This window comes from Arachis hypogaea, chromosome 14 (assembly GCF_003086295.3).
Source record: "Arachis hypogaea cultivar Tifrunner chromosome 14, arahy.Tifrunner.gnm2.J5K5, whole genome shotgun sequence".
NCBI lineage: Eukaryota > Viridiplantae > Streptophyta > Magnoliopsida > Fabales > Fabaceae > Arachis > Arachis hypogaea.
The window spans coordinates 91,286,687-91,304,429 of record NC_092049.1 but is presented as its reverse complement, the minus strand read 5'-3'; the positions used below and the strand labels follow the sequence as shown (position 1 = coordinate 91,304,429).

At 36.6% G+C, this 17,743-nt stretch overlaps 2 non-coding genes across 2 annotated transcripts; both read left to right on the top strand.

The window, feature by feature from the left end:
- The first annotated feature begins 2,794 nt into the window (after positions 1–2,794).
- Positions 2,795–2,902, top strand: LOC112745605 (small nucleolar RNA R71). Its single transcript, XR_003173524.1, has one exon. It is a non-coding gene; the product is annotated as a small nucleolar RNA R71 (small nucleolar RNA).
- An 8,141-nt stretch (positions 2,903–11,043) lies between these two features.
- On the top strand, positions 11,044–11,152 carry LOC112746672 (small nucleolar RNA R71). The gene has a single exon (XR_003174543.1). It is a non-coding gene; the product is annotated as a small nucleolar RNA R71 (small nucleolar RNA).
- The last annotated feature ends 6,591 nt before the right edge of the window (positions 11,153–17,743 follow it).

Here is a 17,743-nt window from a genome sequence, read left to right as displayed (position 1 = left end):
TCTTGGGGTCCGGGTTCACACTTTGATCATGGTTCTTGGTGATCCATGCATTGGCATAGAACTCTTGAACCATTAAGATTCCAACTTGTTGAATGGGGTTGGTGAGAACTTCCCAACCTCTTCTTCGGATCTCATGTCAGATCTCCGGATACTCATTCTTTTTGAGTTTGAAAGGGACCTCGGGGATCACTTTCTTCTTGGCCACAACTTCATAGAAGTGGTCTTGATGCACCCTTGAGAGGAATCTTTCCATCTCCCATGACTTGGAGGTGGAAGCTTTTGCCTTCCCTTTCCTCTTTCTAGAGGTTTCTCCGGCCTTTGGTGCCATAAATGGTTATGGAAAAACAAAAAGCTTTAGCTTTTACCACACCAAACTTAGAAGGTTGTTCGTCTTCGAGCAAAAGAAGAAAGAAGAGAGTAGAAGAAGAAGAAATAGAGGAAATGGAGTAGGCTTTGTGTTTCGGCCAAGGGGGAGAAGTGATGTTTAGGTTGTGTGAAAATAAAGGAGTGAAGATGGGTTTATATAGGAGTGAGAGGGGTGTGTGGTTCGGCCATTATGGGTGGGTTTGGGAGGGAAAGTGGTTTGAATTTGGATGGTGAGGTAGGTGGGGTAGGTGGGGATCCTGTGGGGTCCACAAATCTTGAGGTGTCAAGGATTTCTCATCCCTGCACCATGTGGCACGTAAAACGCCCCTTGCTGCCAATCTTGGTGTTAAACGCCAGGCTGCTGCCCATTTCTGGCATTTAATGCCAGCTTCTTGCCCATTCCTGGCGTTAAACGCCAGTCTAGTGCCCTTTTCTGGCGTTAAATGCCTAGAATGGTGCCAGACTGGGCGTTTAACGCCCATTCTGCTACCTTTACTGGCGTTTAAACGCCAGTAACTGTCTCCTCCAGGGTGTTCTGTTTTTCATTCTATTTTTTACTTTGTTTTTGCTTTTTCAATTGTTTTTGTGACTTCACATGATCATCAACCTACAGAAAACATAAAATAGAAAATAGAAAATAGAAAATTATCATAGAATAGTAACGATTGGGTTGCCTCCCAACAAGCGCTTCTTTAATGTCAATAGCTTGACAGTGGGCTCTCATGGAGCCTCACAGATGTTCAGAGCAATGTTGGAACCTCCCAACACCAAACTTAGAGTTTGAATGTGGGGGTTCAACACCAAACTTAGAGTTTGGTTGTAGCCTCCCAACACCAAACTTAGAGTTTGACTGTGGGGGCTCTGTTTGACTCTGTATTGAGAGAAGCTCTTCATGCTTCCTCTCCATGGTTATAGAGGGATATCCTTGAGCTTTAAACACAAGGGAGTCTTCATTCACTTGAATGATTAATTCTCCTCTGTCAACATCAATCACAGCGTTTGCTGTGGCTAGGAAGGGTCTGCCAAGGATGATGGATTCATCCATACACTTCCCAGTTTCTAGGATTATGAAATCAGCAGGGATGTAATGGTCTTCAACCTTTACCAAGACATCCTCTACAAGTCCATAAGCCTGTTTCTTTGAATTGTCTGCCATCTCTAGTGAGATTCTTGCAGCTTGTACCTCAATAATCCCTAGCTTCTCCATTACAGAGAGAGGCATAAAGTTTATGCTTGACCCTAGGTCACACAGAGCCTTCTCAAAGGTCATGGTTCCTATGGTACAAGGGATTGAGAACTTTCCAGGGTCCTGTCTCTTTTGAGGTAATCTCTGCCTAGTCAAGTCATCCAGTTCTTTGATGAGCAATGGACGTTCATTCTCCCAAGTCTCATTACCAAACAACTTGGCATTTAGCTTCATGATTACTCCAAGGTACTTAGCAACTTGCTCTTCAGTGACATCTTCATCCTCTTCAGAGGAAAAATACTCATCAGAGCTCATGAATGGAAAAAGTAAATTCAATGGAATCTCTATGGTCTCAGTGTGAGCCTCAGATTCCCATGGATCCTCATTAGGGAACTCCATGGAGGTCAGTGGGCGTCCATTGAGGTCTTCCTCAGTGGGAATCACTGCCTCTTCCTCCTCTCCATGTTCGGCCATGTGAGATGTGGTTATGGCCTTGCACTCTCTTTTTGGATTTTCTTCTGTATTGCTTGGGAGAGTGCTAGGAGGGAGTTCAGTAATTTTCTTACTCAGCTGACCCAATTGTGCCTCCAAATTTCTAATGGAGGACCTTGTTTCAGTCATGAAACTTTGAGTGATTTTGATTAGATCAGAGACAATGGTTGCTAAGTCAGAGTGGCTTTGCTTAGAATTTTCTGTCTGTTGCTGAGAAGATGATGGAAAAGGCTTGCTATTGCTGAACCTGTTTCTTCCACCATTATTGTTGTTGAAACTTTGTTGAGGTCTCTGTTGATCCTTCCATGAGAGATTTGGATGATTTCTCCATGAAGGATTATAGGTGTTTCCATAGGGTTCTCCCATGTAATTCACCTCTTCCATTGCTGGGTTCTCAGGATCATAAGCTTCTTCTTCAGAGGAAGCTTCCTTAGTACTGCCTGTTGCTGCTTGCATTCCAGACAGACTCTGAGAAATCATATTGACTTGTTGAGTCAATATTTTATTCTGAGCCAATATGGCGTTCAGAGTATCAATCTCAAGAACTCATTTCTTCTGAGCTGTCCCATCATTCACAGGATTCCTTTCAGAGGTGTACATGAATTGGTTATTTGCAACCATTTCAATGAGTTCTTGAGCTTCTGCAGGCGTCTTCTTCAGATGAAGAGATCCTCCAGCAGAGCTATCCAATGACATCTTGGATAGTTTAGACAGACCATCATAGAAAATTCCTATGATGCTCCATTCAGAAAGCATGTCAGAAGGGCACCTTCTGATCAATTGCTTGTATCTTTCCCAAGCTTCATAGAGGGATTCACCTTCTTTCTGTCTGAAGGTTTGGACTTCCACTCTAAGCTTGCTCAATTTTTGAGGTGGAAAGAACTTTGCCAAGAAGGCATTAACTAGCTTTTCCCAAGAGTTCAGGCTTTCTTTAGGTTGTGAATCCAACCATGTCCTAGCTCTGTCTCTTACAGAAAAAGGAAAAAGCATAAGTCTGTAGACTTCAGGGTCAACCCCATTGGTCTTGACAGTGTCACAGATTTGCAAGAATTCAGCTAAGAACTGATGAGGATCTTCCAATGGAAGTCCATGAAACTTGCAATTCTGTTGTATTAGAGAAACTAATTGAGGCTTAAGCTCAAAGTTGTTTACTCCAATGGCAGGGATTGAGATGCTTCTCCCATAAAAATCAGGAGTAGGTGCAGTAAAGCCACCAAGCACCTTCCTTGCATTGTTGGCATTGTTGTTGTTTTCGGCTGCCATGGTTTCTTCTTCTTTGAAGAGCTCTGTTAGGCCCTCTAGAGAGATTTGTTCTTTAGCTTCTCTTAGCTTTCTCTTCAAGGTCCTTTCAGGTTCAGGATCAGCTTGAACAAGTATGCCTTTATCTTTGTTCCTGCTCATATGAAAGAGAAGAGAACAAGAAAGTAGGGAATCCTCTATGTCACAGTATAGAGATTCCTTGAGGTGTCAGAGGAAAAGAAGAATAGAAGGAAGATGTAGAGATGAGAGAATTCGAACTTATCAAGAGGGATAGAGTTCGAATTGCACCTTGATGAGGAGTCTTAGTCCTTTAAATAGAAGGATGCGAAAAGAGGGGAAGAATTTTCGAAAATTAATTAAAAGATTTTGAAATAATAAAAAGAAAATTTTGAAAATTTGATTGAGATTTTCGAAAATTAAGTTTGGGAAAGAAATTAAGTGATTTTGAAAAAGATTTTGAAATTTGAAATAAAAAAGATATGATTAAAAAAATTAATTTTGAAAAAGATGTGATTGAAAGGATATGTTTGAAAAGATATGATTGAAAATTAATTTAGAAAAAGAAAGTTTTTTAAAATTAAAGTTGATTACTTGACTAATAAGAAATTAAAAGATATGATTCTAAAATTTAAAGTTTGATCCTTTCTTAATAGGCAAGTAACAACTTGAAAATTTTGAAGTAAATCTTTAATTGAAGCAAGGATTTTTGAAAATAGTAAAAATAAATATAAAATGGAAAGAAATTGATTTTGAAAGAGATATGATTGAAAAGATATGATTTGAAAAAGATTTGATTTTGAAAAAAAAATAAAAACTTGAAAAAAATGTGAATTAAAAACAAAATCTTCCCTCTAGTGTCATCCTGGCGTTAAACGCCCAGAATGGTGCCCATTCTGGCGTTTAACGCCCAAATCTCTACCTTTTTGGGCGTTAAACGCCCAGCCAGGTACCCTGGCTGGCGTTTAAACGCCAGTTTTCCTTCTTCACTAGGCGTTTTGAACGCCCAGCTTTTTCTGTTTAATTCCTCTGCTGAATGTTCTGAATCTTCAATTCTCTGTATTATTGACTTGAAAAGACATAGTTTTAAAAAAAATATTTTTGAATTTTTGATGATGGGAATCAACAAAAAATGCAACTAAGATCAAATAAACCTTGCATGCAAGACACCAAACTTATAAGTTTGTATACTAAGGACTATAACAATTTAAAAATGCATGTAAGAAACAACAAAGCACACAAAACAAGAGAATTTAAAGATCAGAGCAATGAAATCATCAAGAACAACTTGAAGATTAATGAAGAACATGCATGAATTCGAAAAATGCAAGAAGAACAGAAACATGCAATTGACACCAAACTTAAAAATTGATACTAGACTCAAACAAGAAACATAAAATATTTTTTATTTTTATGGTTTTATAAATTTTTTTTGTATTTTTTCGAAAATTATATAGAAAAGAAAATAAAGAGAATCAAAACTTTTAATAAGAATTCCAGGAATCATGCAATGTTAGTCTAAAGCTTCAGTCTAAAAAGATTAGACATGTTTGGCCAAGCTTCAGCAGGACATTACATTCAGCAGCTAAATTGATGAGAATCAATCAGCTTTTGTGATGCTAAGAACATCACCTTGAAACTCTAGAATTCATTCTTAAAAATTCTGAAAAATACCTAATCTAAGCAACAAGATGAACCGTCAGTTGTCCAAACTCGTATAATCCCCAGCAACGGCGCCAAAAACTTGGTGCACGAAATTGTAATCATCAACAATGGCGCCAAAGACTTGGAGCTCTCAAACGTGAATTACACTTTGTCACAATTCCGCACAACTAACCAGCAAGTGCACTGGGTCGTCCAAGTAATAAACCTTACGTGAGTAACGGTCGATCCCACGGAGATTGTCGGCTTGAAGCAAGCTATGGTCATCTTGTAAATCTCAGTCAGGCGGATTTCAAATAGTTATGGAGTTTAAGGTGATGAAAATAAACATAAAATAAAGATAGAGATACTTATGTAATTCATTGGTGGATTTCAGATAAGCGTATGAAGATGCTTTGTTCCCCTTGAACCTCTGCTTTCCTATTGCCTTCTTCCAATCATTCATACTCCTTTCCATGGCAAGCTTTATGTTGGGCATCACCGTTGTCAATGGCTACATCCCGTCCTCTCAGTGAAAATGGTCCTGATGCTCTGTCACAACATCGGCTAATCAGCTGTCGGTTCTCGATCATGTCGGAATAGGATCCATTGATACTTTTGCGTCTGTCACATGCCCCACAATCACGAGTTTGAAGCTCGTCATAGTTATCCCTTCCCAGATCCTACTCGGAATACCACAGACAAGGTTTAGACTTTCCGGATCTCAGGAATGGCCGCCAATAATTCTAGCCTATACCACGAAGGTTCCAATCTTAGATTAGAAACCCAAGAGATCCGCATTCAAGCCATTGCTAGTAGAACAGAGGTGGTTGTCAGGCACATGTTCATAGGTGAGAATGATGATGAGTGTCACGGATCATCACATTCATCAAGTTGAAGAATGAATGAATATCTTGGAGAAGAAATAGACTTGAGTTGAATAGAAAAACAATAGTACTTTGTATTAATTCTTGAAGAACAGCAGAGCTCCACACCTTAATCTATGGTGTGTAGAAACTCTACCATTGAAAATACATAAGAACAAGGTCTAGGCATGGCCGTGAGGCCAGCCCCTCCCCCCCCCCCCAAAACGTGATCAAGTGTATGAAAGTATGAGTAAAAGATGAAAATACAATAGCAAAAGGTCCTATTTATAGAGAACTAGTAGCCTAGGGTTATAGAAATAAGTAATTAATGCAGAAATCTTCTTTCGGGCCCACTTGGTGTGTGCTTGGGCTGAGCATTGAAGCTTTCATATGTAGAGACTTTTCTTGGAGTTAAACGCCAGAATTCTTGAGCTGACTTGGAACGCCTGTTTGGGCCATCAAATCTTGGGCAAAGTATGGACTATTATATATTTCTAGAAAGCCCAGGATGTCTACTTTCCAACTCAATTGAGAGCACGCCAATTGGGCTTCTGTAGCTCCAAAAAATCTACTTTGAGTGCAGGGAGGTCAGAATCCAACAACATCTGCAGTCCTTTTTCAGCCTCTGAATCAGATTTTTGCTTAGGTCCCTCAGTTTCAGCCAGAAAATACCTGAAATCACAGAAAAACACACAAACTCATAGTAAATTCCAGAAGAGTGATTTTTATTTAAAAACTAATAAAAACATAATAAAAACTAATTAAAATATACTAAAAACATACTAAAACAATGCCAAAAAGCGTATAAATTATCTGCTCATCATGCATCTTTTTATTTTCTTTTCTAAGTTATTATTTTACCATTGGTGTTAGATGTTCTTATTCAACTGTTGTATCTTTTCTTGAATTCTTCTGGTGCTTCATGACTTGTTTTATTCTGAATTGGTATTATTATTCATAAGTCAATGCTATTCTTTTATGATACTTGCATTCCATTTGCATTGATATGTACTTATACTATCTTGCATTACCCACACCTTCTCCCCCATTATTGCAATTTTTGCACTATTGATATGCCATTTGCTTCTACTGTTTTCTCACTTGCATGTTGTAGCTACCATGTAATTGAGACCCTCATTATTTGGCCTTAACCCACCCATACTTTATTTATTTTCTTATCTTTATTTATGGGTTACTTTTCTTCTTTTTCCTCTTCTTTTAGGATGGCTACTGAGAAGGGAAACGAGAAGCTTCTCAATGGGGCGACAAACAAGTCCATCTGCATGTTTGTTTAATTTTGTGCATGTTCTTCTACCACTACTTGGTTGGAGTGATAAGTTTCTTTTCAAGACCCTGTTTTACAATATTTTACTAATTTAAATTAAAACCTTTTTGTGAAACTTGTTTGAAGACTATAAATTGGAACATGAATTATAGCTAAGAATACACAAACCTGTGAGATTTGAGCTTAATTACATGGTTACACTATTTAACCATAACATTCCATTCTTGTGTGTTCTCTTCTCTATGATTGCAATTTATATTTTGTTCCATTCTATATGTCCATTGTTTAGTGTATTTACATGCTTGCATATTATTGAGGCCATTATTTGTTATTAGCTCACTCATCCCAAATAGCCTACCCTTTCAATTACCTTTGTTTGCCACTTTGAGCCTTTTAATCCCCTTTTATTCTATATTTTACCACATCATTAGCCTTAAGTGGAAAAACAATTAATTACCCCAATTGAATCTTTGGTTAGCTTAAGATAGAGATTGTGTGTCAATTAAGTATGGGAAACTGTGGGAACTTGGGTTGATGAAAGTGTGCAGTGTTTCATTGACAAAATATTGGGAATTTGGGTACCTACTCATGCGAGACCAGAAAAATTAAAAATCCATGTGCATTGATATGTTATGTTCACTTTTATATTAAAAAAATCAAACCAAAAAAAAAATAGTCAAGCAAATAAATAAATAGATAAATAGATAAGGGGACAAAATTACCCCAATGTTAAGTTTAATGAAAGATCAATGCATATGTGATAAAATTAAAAGTTGATGCATGAGTATGTGATGCAAAAGTGGAAATTTTGGGTAGCTAGGCATGATTTTGAAGTTACATAGAGTGTGTGTGTGTTTAGGTGAGAGCTTAGGTTAGTCAAATATTCATATTATAGCTCACTTGGCCATACATATATTCTCACCCTCACCTTAGCCCCATTACAACCTTGAAAAGATCTCATGATGTTTGCATTGGTATACTAAATTTTTGTTGATTGGTTAGATGAAGAACAAAGTCTAGAAAGCACGACTAGAGAAGAGTAGAATGATCAACCCTAGACACTTGAGAGATTAGAGTGCATATACACTACCAGTAAGGGTTCAATGCTTGATTCTATGTTCCCTGCTTTCATGAGCTATCTTCTTACAAGTTTACTTTTCTAGTATTGTGTGATTTAAATTAGTGGAATCTGATCTATTTTTGTCTTGAAGAACTTGTTTACTTTTAACCAAGTAGATAGGAATATCTTAGCATATAGTTGCATTCATATAGGTTGCATCTCATGAGTCTTACTTTCTCCCATTCATTCTTTATATCTCCTTGAGCTTAGCATGAGGACATGCTAATGTTTAAGTGTGGGGAGATTGATAAACCACTATTTTATGGTTTATCTTGTGCTAATTTGAGTGATTTTTATCAATTCTTTATTCACTTATTCATATAATTTGCATGGTTTTACAAATCCTTCCTAATTCTGTGATATAATTGAAAACATGTTTCCTAGGCCTTTAAATTGTCAATTTTAATTATCCTTTATTACCATTCGATGCCGTAATCTGTGTGTTAAGTGTTTTCAGGCTATATAGGGCAGGAATGGCTTAGAGAATGGAAAGGAAACATGAAAAAGTGGAAGGAATGCGAAAAATGAAGTTTTAAGAAGCTGGCAGCGACGCGCACGTGTGACTGACGCATACGCGTGACCAGGATTTTTATCAATCGACGCGTACGCGTGACTGACGTATACGCGTGACATGCGCTACCTGCAGAAATCGCAGAAAATACTGGGGGCAATTTTGGGCTGAGTTTGGACGCAGTTTTCAGCCCAGAAACGCAGACTAAAGCCAGAGGACAAGCAGATGTAGTTTTAGATGTAGTTTTCTAGGGAGAGAGGCTCTCTCCTCTCTCTAGGTTTTAGGATTTCTCTTAGTTTTAGGTTTATTTCTTCTTAATTCTAGGTTCAATGTTCCTTTAATTTAGTTTCTCTTCTACTTTTATTTATTCTAGCATTCTAGTTTGTTTATTTTCCCAATTTGGTTTATGAACTCTATATTAGATTTGATTTCTTTATTTAATACAATTTGAGGTATTTCGTATTTATGATTTTAATTTAGCTTTTTACATTCTTAGCTTGAATTGAGTAATTGGAGACTCTTGAGTTATCAAACTCCTTTGTTGATTGATAATTGGAAGTTGCTGATTGATTTGGATACCTCTAAAGCTAGTCTTTCCATAGGAGTTGACTAGGACTTGAGAAATCAGATTGATTAGTCCACTTGACTTTCCTTTATTTAGTAAGGGTTAACTAAGTGGGAGCAATGAACAATTCTCATCACAATTGATAAGGATAACTAGGATAGGACGTCTAATTCTCATACCCTGCCAAGAGTTTTCTTAATTGTTAATTTACTTTCTTGCAATTTACTTTTCTTGTTCCTTATTCAAAAATCCCAAAAAGATAATCTTCCATAACCAATAATAAATACACCTCCCTGCAATTCCTTGAGAGACGACCCGAGGTTTAAATACTTCAGTTATTATTTTTATTGGGTTTGCTTTAGTGACAAACAAGTTTTTGTACGAAAGGATTATTGTTGGTTTAGAAACTATACTAGCAACGAGGTTTCAATTACGAAATTCTTTACTAGCAAAAATCCGATCGTCAAGTAGCTTCTACTGTACCAAAGTATTGAGTTCTTTGGTAAGCACTAGAGGTTCTTCCTCCAAAAGTTTTGTACCAGATAATTTGGCATTCAGCTTCATGAGAGCTCTTAGGTACCGACCAACTTGCTCTTCCCTAGTGTCTTCATCCTCATCAGAGGATGAGGGTTCATCAGAACTCATGCACTGTAGGAGTGCATGCAAGGGAACCTCTATGGTCTCTATATGAGCCTTGGCTTCCTTTAATTCTTGGATAGGAATTGCTTTAGTGGGTGCTGAACACTCAGTAGGTATACCATTATTGGCGTCAATTCTGGTGGTTCTTTGGGCGTTGAATGCCCATCATGTATCCCTTCACTGGCGTTCAACGCTAGTTCCTTTGCCAAGTTGGGCGTTGAATGCCCAGGAGGGACTTCCTTCCTGGCGTTCAACGCCAGATTCCTTGCCTGTTTGGGCGTTGAACGCCCAGTGAGGGCTTCTTCACTGGCGTTCAACACCATCCTAGTCTCTCTGGATCTGGATCAGCCTCTATGGTGATGGCCTTGTACTCTTCTCTTGGGTTTACTTCAGTGTTACTAGAAAGAGTGTCAGGAGGAGTCTCAGGAATTCTCTTGCTCAGTTAACCAACTTGTACCTCCAAATTTCTGATGGAAGACCTTGTTTCAGTAATGAAATTGTAAGTGGTCTTGGAGAGGCTGAAGACTATAGTGACTAAGTCAGAAAGGCTTTGTTTAGGGGTCTCCATATGTTCTTGAGAATATGGGAATGGTGGCCTGTTGTTGAACCTATTCTGGGTTCTTCCACCTTGATTAGTGTTGAAGCCTTGCTGAGGCTTCTGTTGATCCTTCCATGAAAGGTTAGGATGATTCCTCCACGAGGGATTGTAGGTGTTTCCATAGGGTTCTCCCATTTAATTCACCTCATCCATGGTGGGTTGATCAGGATTATAAGCTTATACTTCAGAGGAAGCTTCTTGAGTGCTGCCAGCTGCAGCTTGCATTCCAGTCAAGTGCTGAGAGATCATATTGACCTGCTGGGTCAAGATCTTGTTCTGGGCCAATATGGCATTCAGAGTGTCAATTTCAAGAACTCTTTCTTCTGAGGGATCCCATTATTCACAGAATTTCTCTCAGAGGTGTACATGAATTGGTTGTTTGCAACTATCTCAATGAGTTCTCTTGCTTTTGCAGGTGTTTTCTTCAAGTGGAGTGATCCACCTGTAGAGCTATCCAATGATATTTTGGATATCTCAGACAGACCATCATAGAAGATACCTAGGATAGACCATTCTGAGAGCATGTTAAGAGGACACCTCCTGATCAGTTGCTTGTATCTTTCCCAAGCTTCATAGAGGGATTCTCCTTCTTTTTGTCTGAAGGTTTAAACTTCCACTCTGATTTTGCTCATCCTTTGAGGAGGGAAGAATTTGGCCAAGAAAGCATTGACCAGCTTCTCTCAAGAGTCTAGGCTTTCTTTAGGTTGAGAGTCCAACCATATCCTAGCTCTATCTCTAACAGCAAAGGGAAAGAGCATAAGTCTGTAGACATCAGGATTCACTCCATTGGTCTTAACAGTGTCACAGATTTGCAAGAATTTAGCTAGGAACTGATGTGGATCTTCCAGTGGAAGTCCATGGAACTTGCAATTCTATTACATTAGAGAAACTAACTGAGACTTAAGCTCAAAGTTATTTGCTCCAATGGCAGGTATAGAGATACTTTTGCCATAGAAGTCAGAGGTAGGCATGGTGAAGTCACCAAGAACCTTTCTTGCATCTCTTTCATTATTAGCATTGTCTACCAAGTCTTCAGCTTCTTGTTCAAAATTTTCTGAGATGTTTCTTCTGGAGTGTTGTAGTTTAGCTTGTTGTAAACGCCTCCTTAGAGTTTTCTCAGGTTCAGGATCAGGTTCAAAGAGATGTTCTTTATCTCTATTCCTGGTCATAAACAAGAAAAAGAAGAAAAGAAAGAAGAAGAATGGGAGCTCTATGTTCAAGAACAAAGGACTCCCTGTGAGATGTGAAGAACAAAGGAAAGAAGAATGAAGATAGAGAAGAGGAGAGAAAGAATTCGGCTATGAGAGAAGAAGGATTCGAAAATTGAGAAACACAATTAGAAACTAGAATTAAAATATTTTTGTTTTTATTATATTTATTAATTAATTCAAAAAGTAAAATTAATTAACTAAATTTTTTTGAAAATTAATTGTTGAATTTCGGAAAAGAGGAGAGAGAAATAGAAGAAAGATTTTCGAAAATAGAAGAGAGAATAATTAGTTTGGAGATTTTGAAAAAGAAGAGAGAGAAAACAAGTAACTAATTAAGAAAGATTTGAAAATAAGATAAGATAGAAGATTAAAAAAGATTTGAATTTAAAAATTGAAATTTGAAAAGATAAGATAGAAATTGAAAAGATTTTAAAAAGATTTTATTTAAAATTTGAAATTAGAAAAGATAAGATAAGAATTTGAAAAATATTTGAAAAAGATAAGATTTGAAATTTGATTTTCGAAAAAGATTTGATTTTGAAATTTGAATTTTGAAATTTTAAATTTGAAATAAGATAAGACAAGATTTTTGAATTTTGAAGAAAGATAGAAAGATAAGATAGTGATTTGAAAAAGATATAATTTTAAAATTTAAATCTTGACTTGACTAACAAGAAAACACCAAATTTAAAAATTTTGAATTCAAATGGGTAAGATTTTTGAAAAGTGCAATTAAAGATAAGAAAAGATATTTTATTTTTTTTTATTTTTGAATTTAATGAAGAAAGAGAAAAACAACTAAAAGACACCAAACTTAAAATTTTTAGAGCTAAAGACACTACTATGCAAAAATTTTAAAGAAAAACACAAAGAGACACCAAACTTAAAAATTTTAAGATCAAAACAAAAAGAAAAAATAAGAACAGTTTGAAGATTAAGAAGAACACCAAGAACAAAACTCAAAGAATTCAAAGAAAACAAGAAGATGCAAAGGACACCAAACTTAAAAATTTTGAAAACTAAAGACACAATTTTCGAAAATTTTAAAAGAAAAGACACAAGAAGATACCAAACTTAAAGATTTACACAAGACTCAAACAAAAGACACTATTTTTGAAATTTTTTTAGAAAAGGACTCAAGAAATTCAAAAATTAAATAAGAACACAAACAAAAGACTCAAACCAAAAACAAAGATTAAATAAAGAAAGAAAAGGTTTTTGAAATTTTTTTTATTTTTTTCGAAAAAGAAGAAGAAAATAAAAGACTCAGATAAAATAAAACTAAACCTATAAAGAAAAGGAAATTACCTAATTTAAGCAACAAGATAATCCGTCAGTTCTCCAAACTCGAACAATCCCCAGCAATGGCGCCAAAAACTTGGTGGCGCAGAATTACACTTCGCACTACTGAACCAGCAAGTGCACTGGGTCGTCCAAGTAATACCTGAGTAAGCCAGGGTCGATCCCACGAGGATTGTGATTTGAAGCAAGCTATGGTTATCTTGTACATCTTAGTCAGGCGGATAGAAGAGTTGTTTGTTTGTTTAATTTGCATAAAAAGAAAATAAATAAAACGTTACTCAGTTGATGGTGAATGCAATGATATGAAGATGGTTAAGGCTTGGAGATGCTTTGTTCTTCTGGATCAATTCGGTTTTACTGTCTTCTTCAATTGTGAATGATTTCTTCTATGGTAGGTTGTATGTGATCAACGCCTTTCTTAATGATTTCTTAGTGCAGATCCAGTCTGATTAAGGGTGAAGCTCCTGCAGTTCATTCTCCTTAGTGATCCTACTCAAAATGCCACAGACAAGGTCAAATCTTCTGGATCAGAGAATGCTGGGCCTTTGGTTCTAGCCTCTACCACAAAGACTCTAATCTCCCCGTACCTCGGCTAAACTGGTATCTCGAGAAGTCCCCAACGAAGTCGTGGATTAGCCGTCTAAGAGATGTATGATCAAGCTAGTGGTTCATCATTGTCCGATGAAAGACTCACTCTGAACCCATGTAGAATGAGATAACCTTGTGCCTGTTCAATGCATTTATAATGATGAAGAACGGATATACATCTTAGAAAAGAGAATCAAACACGTATTGAGATAGAACAGTAGTACTTTATTAATCCATAAAACTCAGCAGAGCTCCTCCCCTCAACCTAGGAGGTTGAGAAACTCATACTGATAGAAAATACAATGATAAACAAAAATATGACCGGTCCTTCCCCTTGATTCTATAAAAGTTCTCAAATAAGTTCTAAGCTAATGACTAAGGATTACATAGGAAGGGTAAAACAGTCTTTTAGTGCTAAAATCTACTTTTGGGGCTCACTTGGTGAGTGTTTGGGCTAAGCTTGATTGAGATTCAAGTGCTAGGAGACCTCTAGGGTGTTGAACACTAGCTCGGGGGTCTTTTTTGGGCATTGGACGCTGGTCTCTTCTCCTTTGCGCGCTGGACGCCAGAATAAGGCAGGAGGCTGGCGTTGAACGCCAGTTTTGGGCCTTCAATTCTGAAGCAAAGTATGGACTATTATACATTTCTGGAAAGCTCTGGATGTTATCTTTCCATAGCCGTTGAGAACGCTCCATTTGAACTTCTATAGCTCCAGAAAATATCTTTCGAGTGCAAGGAGGTCAGATCCGGACAGCATCTGCAGTGCTTTCTCTGCCTCTGAATCAGACTTTTGCTCCAACTCCTCAATTTCAGCCAGAAAATACCTAAAATTGCATAAAAACACACAAACTCGAAGTAGAATCCAAAAATGTGAATTTTGCATTAAAATCTATGAAAACTTAATAAAACTTAAACAAAACATGCTAAAAACTATATGAAAATAATGCCAAAAAGCGTATAAAATATCCGCTCATCAAGAACCAAGCAACTTATTGAGTTTAGAGAACTAAACCATGATTAAAATGATGACTAAAAATTATTGGGCTATTATCCATTTGGTTGTGTAATTTGTTTTGTTTAGTGTGTAAAAATTAAATTGAATTAAAATTGGCCCAAGAAGCAAATGCTCAAGCCCATACGCACACATAATCATGGCCCAAGGATACATATAATTGCTACCATCTAAAATCTTTCTATCAGAAATAAAAACAAGTCTTTAAGCCAAGGAAAGAAAAGGAAGTAATTTGCCCAAGATCCTTACAAGCCATATAGCATCTGGCCCACTCATACAAACAAACTCTTAAAGCCCAAGTATTGGTTCACCTTGAACAAAAGCCGTCACAAAAAATTTCCATCAGAAATAAAAAGAATGCTTTAGGGATCAAAGAAAGAAAATAAGCCCAAGAAAATAAACAAGCCCATATCCATAACCTAAGCCTAAACGATGGTCCACACTTAAATCTATTCATTCACCGTAGTTGCTAACTAGGTAACTCAAATTTCAATGTCATTTGAACCTTTCACCACACTACCGAAAGCCAAACTCTTTCTTCTATCTCTTCTCTTTTCTTTTACATCATCCATGTAAACTCTGAAGCAAAAGAAAGAAAAAGGAAGCTTTGTGCTATGGCACAATTGAAGAACAAAAAGAAAATTTCTAAATCCAAGCAAAAGAAGAGAAGGTCAAATAGGCTAGGACAAAAGGGAAGATTTCATCACAAAAGAAAATCACAAAAAGGAGATTTTTCCATTCGTGCTTCATCAAGGGACGTTGAAGAAATCAATTGAGTCACAATCACTGTTCTTAAAAATTGAAGAAGGTGAAGTCAATGGTGCTCTGTTTGGAATCTACGATCAAGAAATAAACTTGGGGCTAAAGTAAGAACGCATGGCTCAGATTCAAGATTCTTGAAGAAAAAGGTTGAAAAAGAAGATTGAAGATATGGTTGCATGTCACTGCTTCTACCCTCTTTCTCTCTCCTCTCTGAACGATGCGACTGCATTTGTGTATTGGGAGAATAGAACCAACATGTGATGAAGAGGATTGAGAGCAAGGATTGTGAAGAATTGAAGATTGATGGTTTAGAAGTTATAGTAAACTCTCGTTGTAAGTATAGTTACTAAATCCAGCAATCAACCTTTCTTACAAACGTTTTGGTTATCACAAGTAACAAACCCCTTAAAAATTGATAACCGAGTATTTAAACCTCGGGTCGTCTTCTCAAGGAACTGCAGGGAAGTATGTTCTTATTATTGGTTATGAAGATTGTAAATTGGGATTTTGAAGATGAGGAATAGGTAATTTAAATTGCAAGTAAAATAAATAAATAACTGTAAAATAAACCTTTGGCAAGGTATGAGAAATTGGAAGTCCTATCCTAGTTATCCTTATCAATGATGATGAAAATTGAATCTTAATTCCACTTAGTTAACCTTTACTTAAAGCAAAGGAAGGTCAAGCGACTAATTAGTTTGATCTTCAGATCCTAGTTACTTCCTAAGAAAAGATTGGGATTATTGAAGTTCAATTCAATTAGCAAAGGTAACAATTATCAATCATGTTGAGTTTGATAACTCCTGAGTTACTGATTTCTTAACCAAGACCAAAAGGAAAAAAGTAGATCTATTCTAATAAAAATGTCTTTAGATTGGAAGCAACAGTAACATAAATAAAAGAGAGCAATAATAAACTGAAATACCTCAAATAACATTAATTAAAAGAATCATCTGTAACATAGAAAATTTCATAAATCAAATTGAGAAAATAATTAATTAAAAGGAAAGTTGAACCTGATAAAAAAAGGGGCAATCATGAAAGCAAGAAAAATCCTAAATCCTAATCTTAAGAGAGAGAGGAGAGAACCTCTCCCTAAAAACTACATCTAAATCATAATAGTGAATAATTGGAGACTCCCCTTCTAAATGGATGCATTCCCCCACTTCATAACCTCTGATCTGTACCTTCTGGACTTAGATTTGGGCCAAAAAGGGCTTCAGAAATCGCTAGGAGCGTTTTCTATAATTTCTGGTGCGTGGCCTCTGTCACACATCCGCGTGGGTCACGCGGTCGCGTCATCTGGAGTTTTCCTTATCACGCGGTCGCTTCAGTCATGCGTCCGCGTCAATCACGCGGTCGCGTCACTGCCATTTCACGCTGGCATGCGGCCGCGTCGTCCATGCGATCGCGTCGCTGCCAGTTTCTTCAAAAGCTCCGTTTTATGCTTTTCTTCCATTTTTGTATGTTTCCTTTCCATCCTTTAAGTCATTTCTGCCTTAGAAGATCTGAAACTACTCAACACATGAATCACGGCATCGAATGGAAATAAAGGGTAATTAAAATAATTACTTTTAAAGCATAGGAAACATGTTTTTTTCACATACATCACATAATAAGGAAGGGAAAGTAAAACCATGCAATTAACATGAATAAGTGAGTGAAGGATTGAATAAATCATTTAAATTAGGCACAAAATATATCATAAAATATGGGTTTATCAACCTCCCCACACTTAAACAATAGCATGTCCTCATGCTAAATCCAAGATAAAGAGTAAGGTAAGGTTAGAGTGGTGGAATCTCATGCAATGCAATCTATTCTAAATGTAACTACCTAAATGAATCATGCAATTCTAATTGTTATTCACTTGTATATAAAACTTACATGTAGTTAAATTAATTCACATTCTCAAGGAATCATATATGCATAGCCAAACCTTAGATAATGATAAAGCACTTTTACAATTGAGATGGGAAAGAAAAATATTTTACAAACTTGCAAGACAATTAACAATTTAAGCAGAGATATATGTTGATGAGCTATTGAACCCTCACTGAATTTTGTGTTTACTCTCTAGTCACTCAGTGTTTATTGGGTTAATCATTCTATTCTTCTTTTTATCCTTACTTTCCATAACTTTGTTCTTCATCTAACCAATGAACAATTATAGAATATAGGCATACAAAAATCATGAGGTCTTTAATTAAGGTTGTAATGGGGCCAAGGTAAAGGTAAGGGTATATGTATAAGGCTAAGTGAGCTAATAAGTGAATCCTTGATTAGTCTAAGATCTCACCTAACATACATACTTTGTAAAGCAAGAATTTCTTTACCTATTC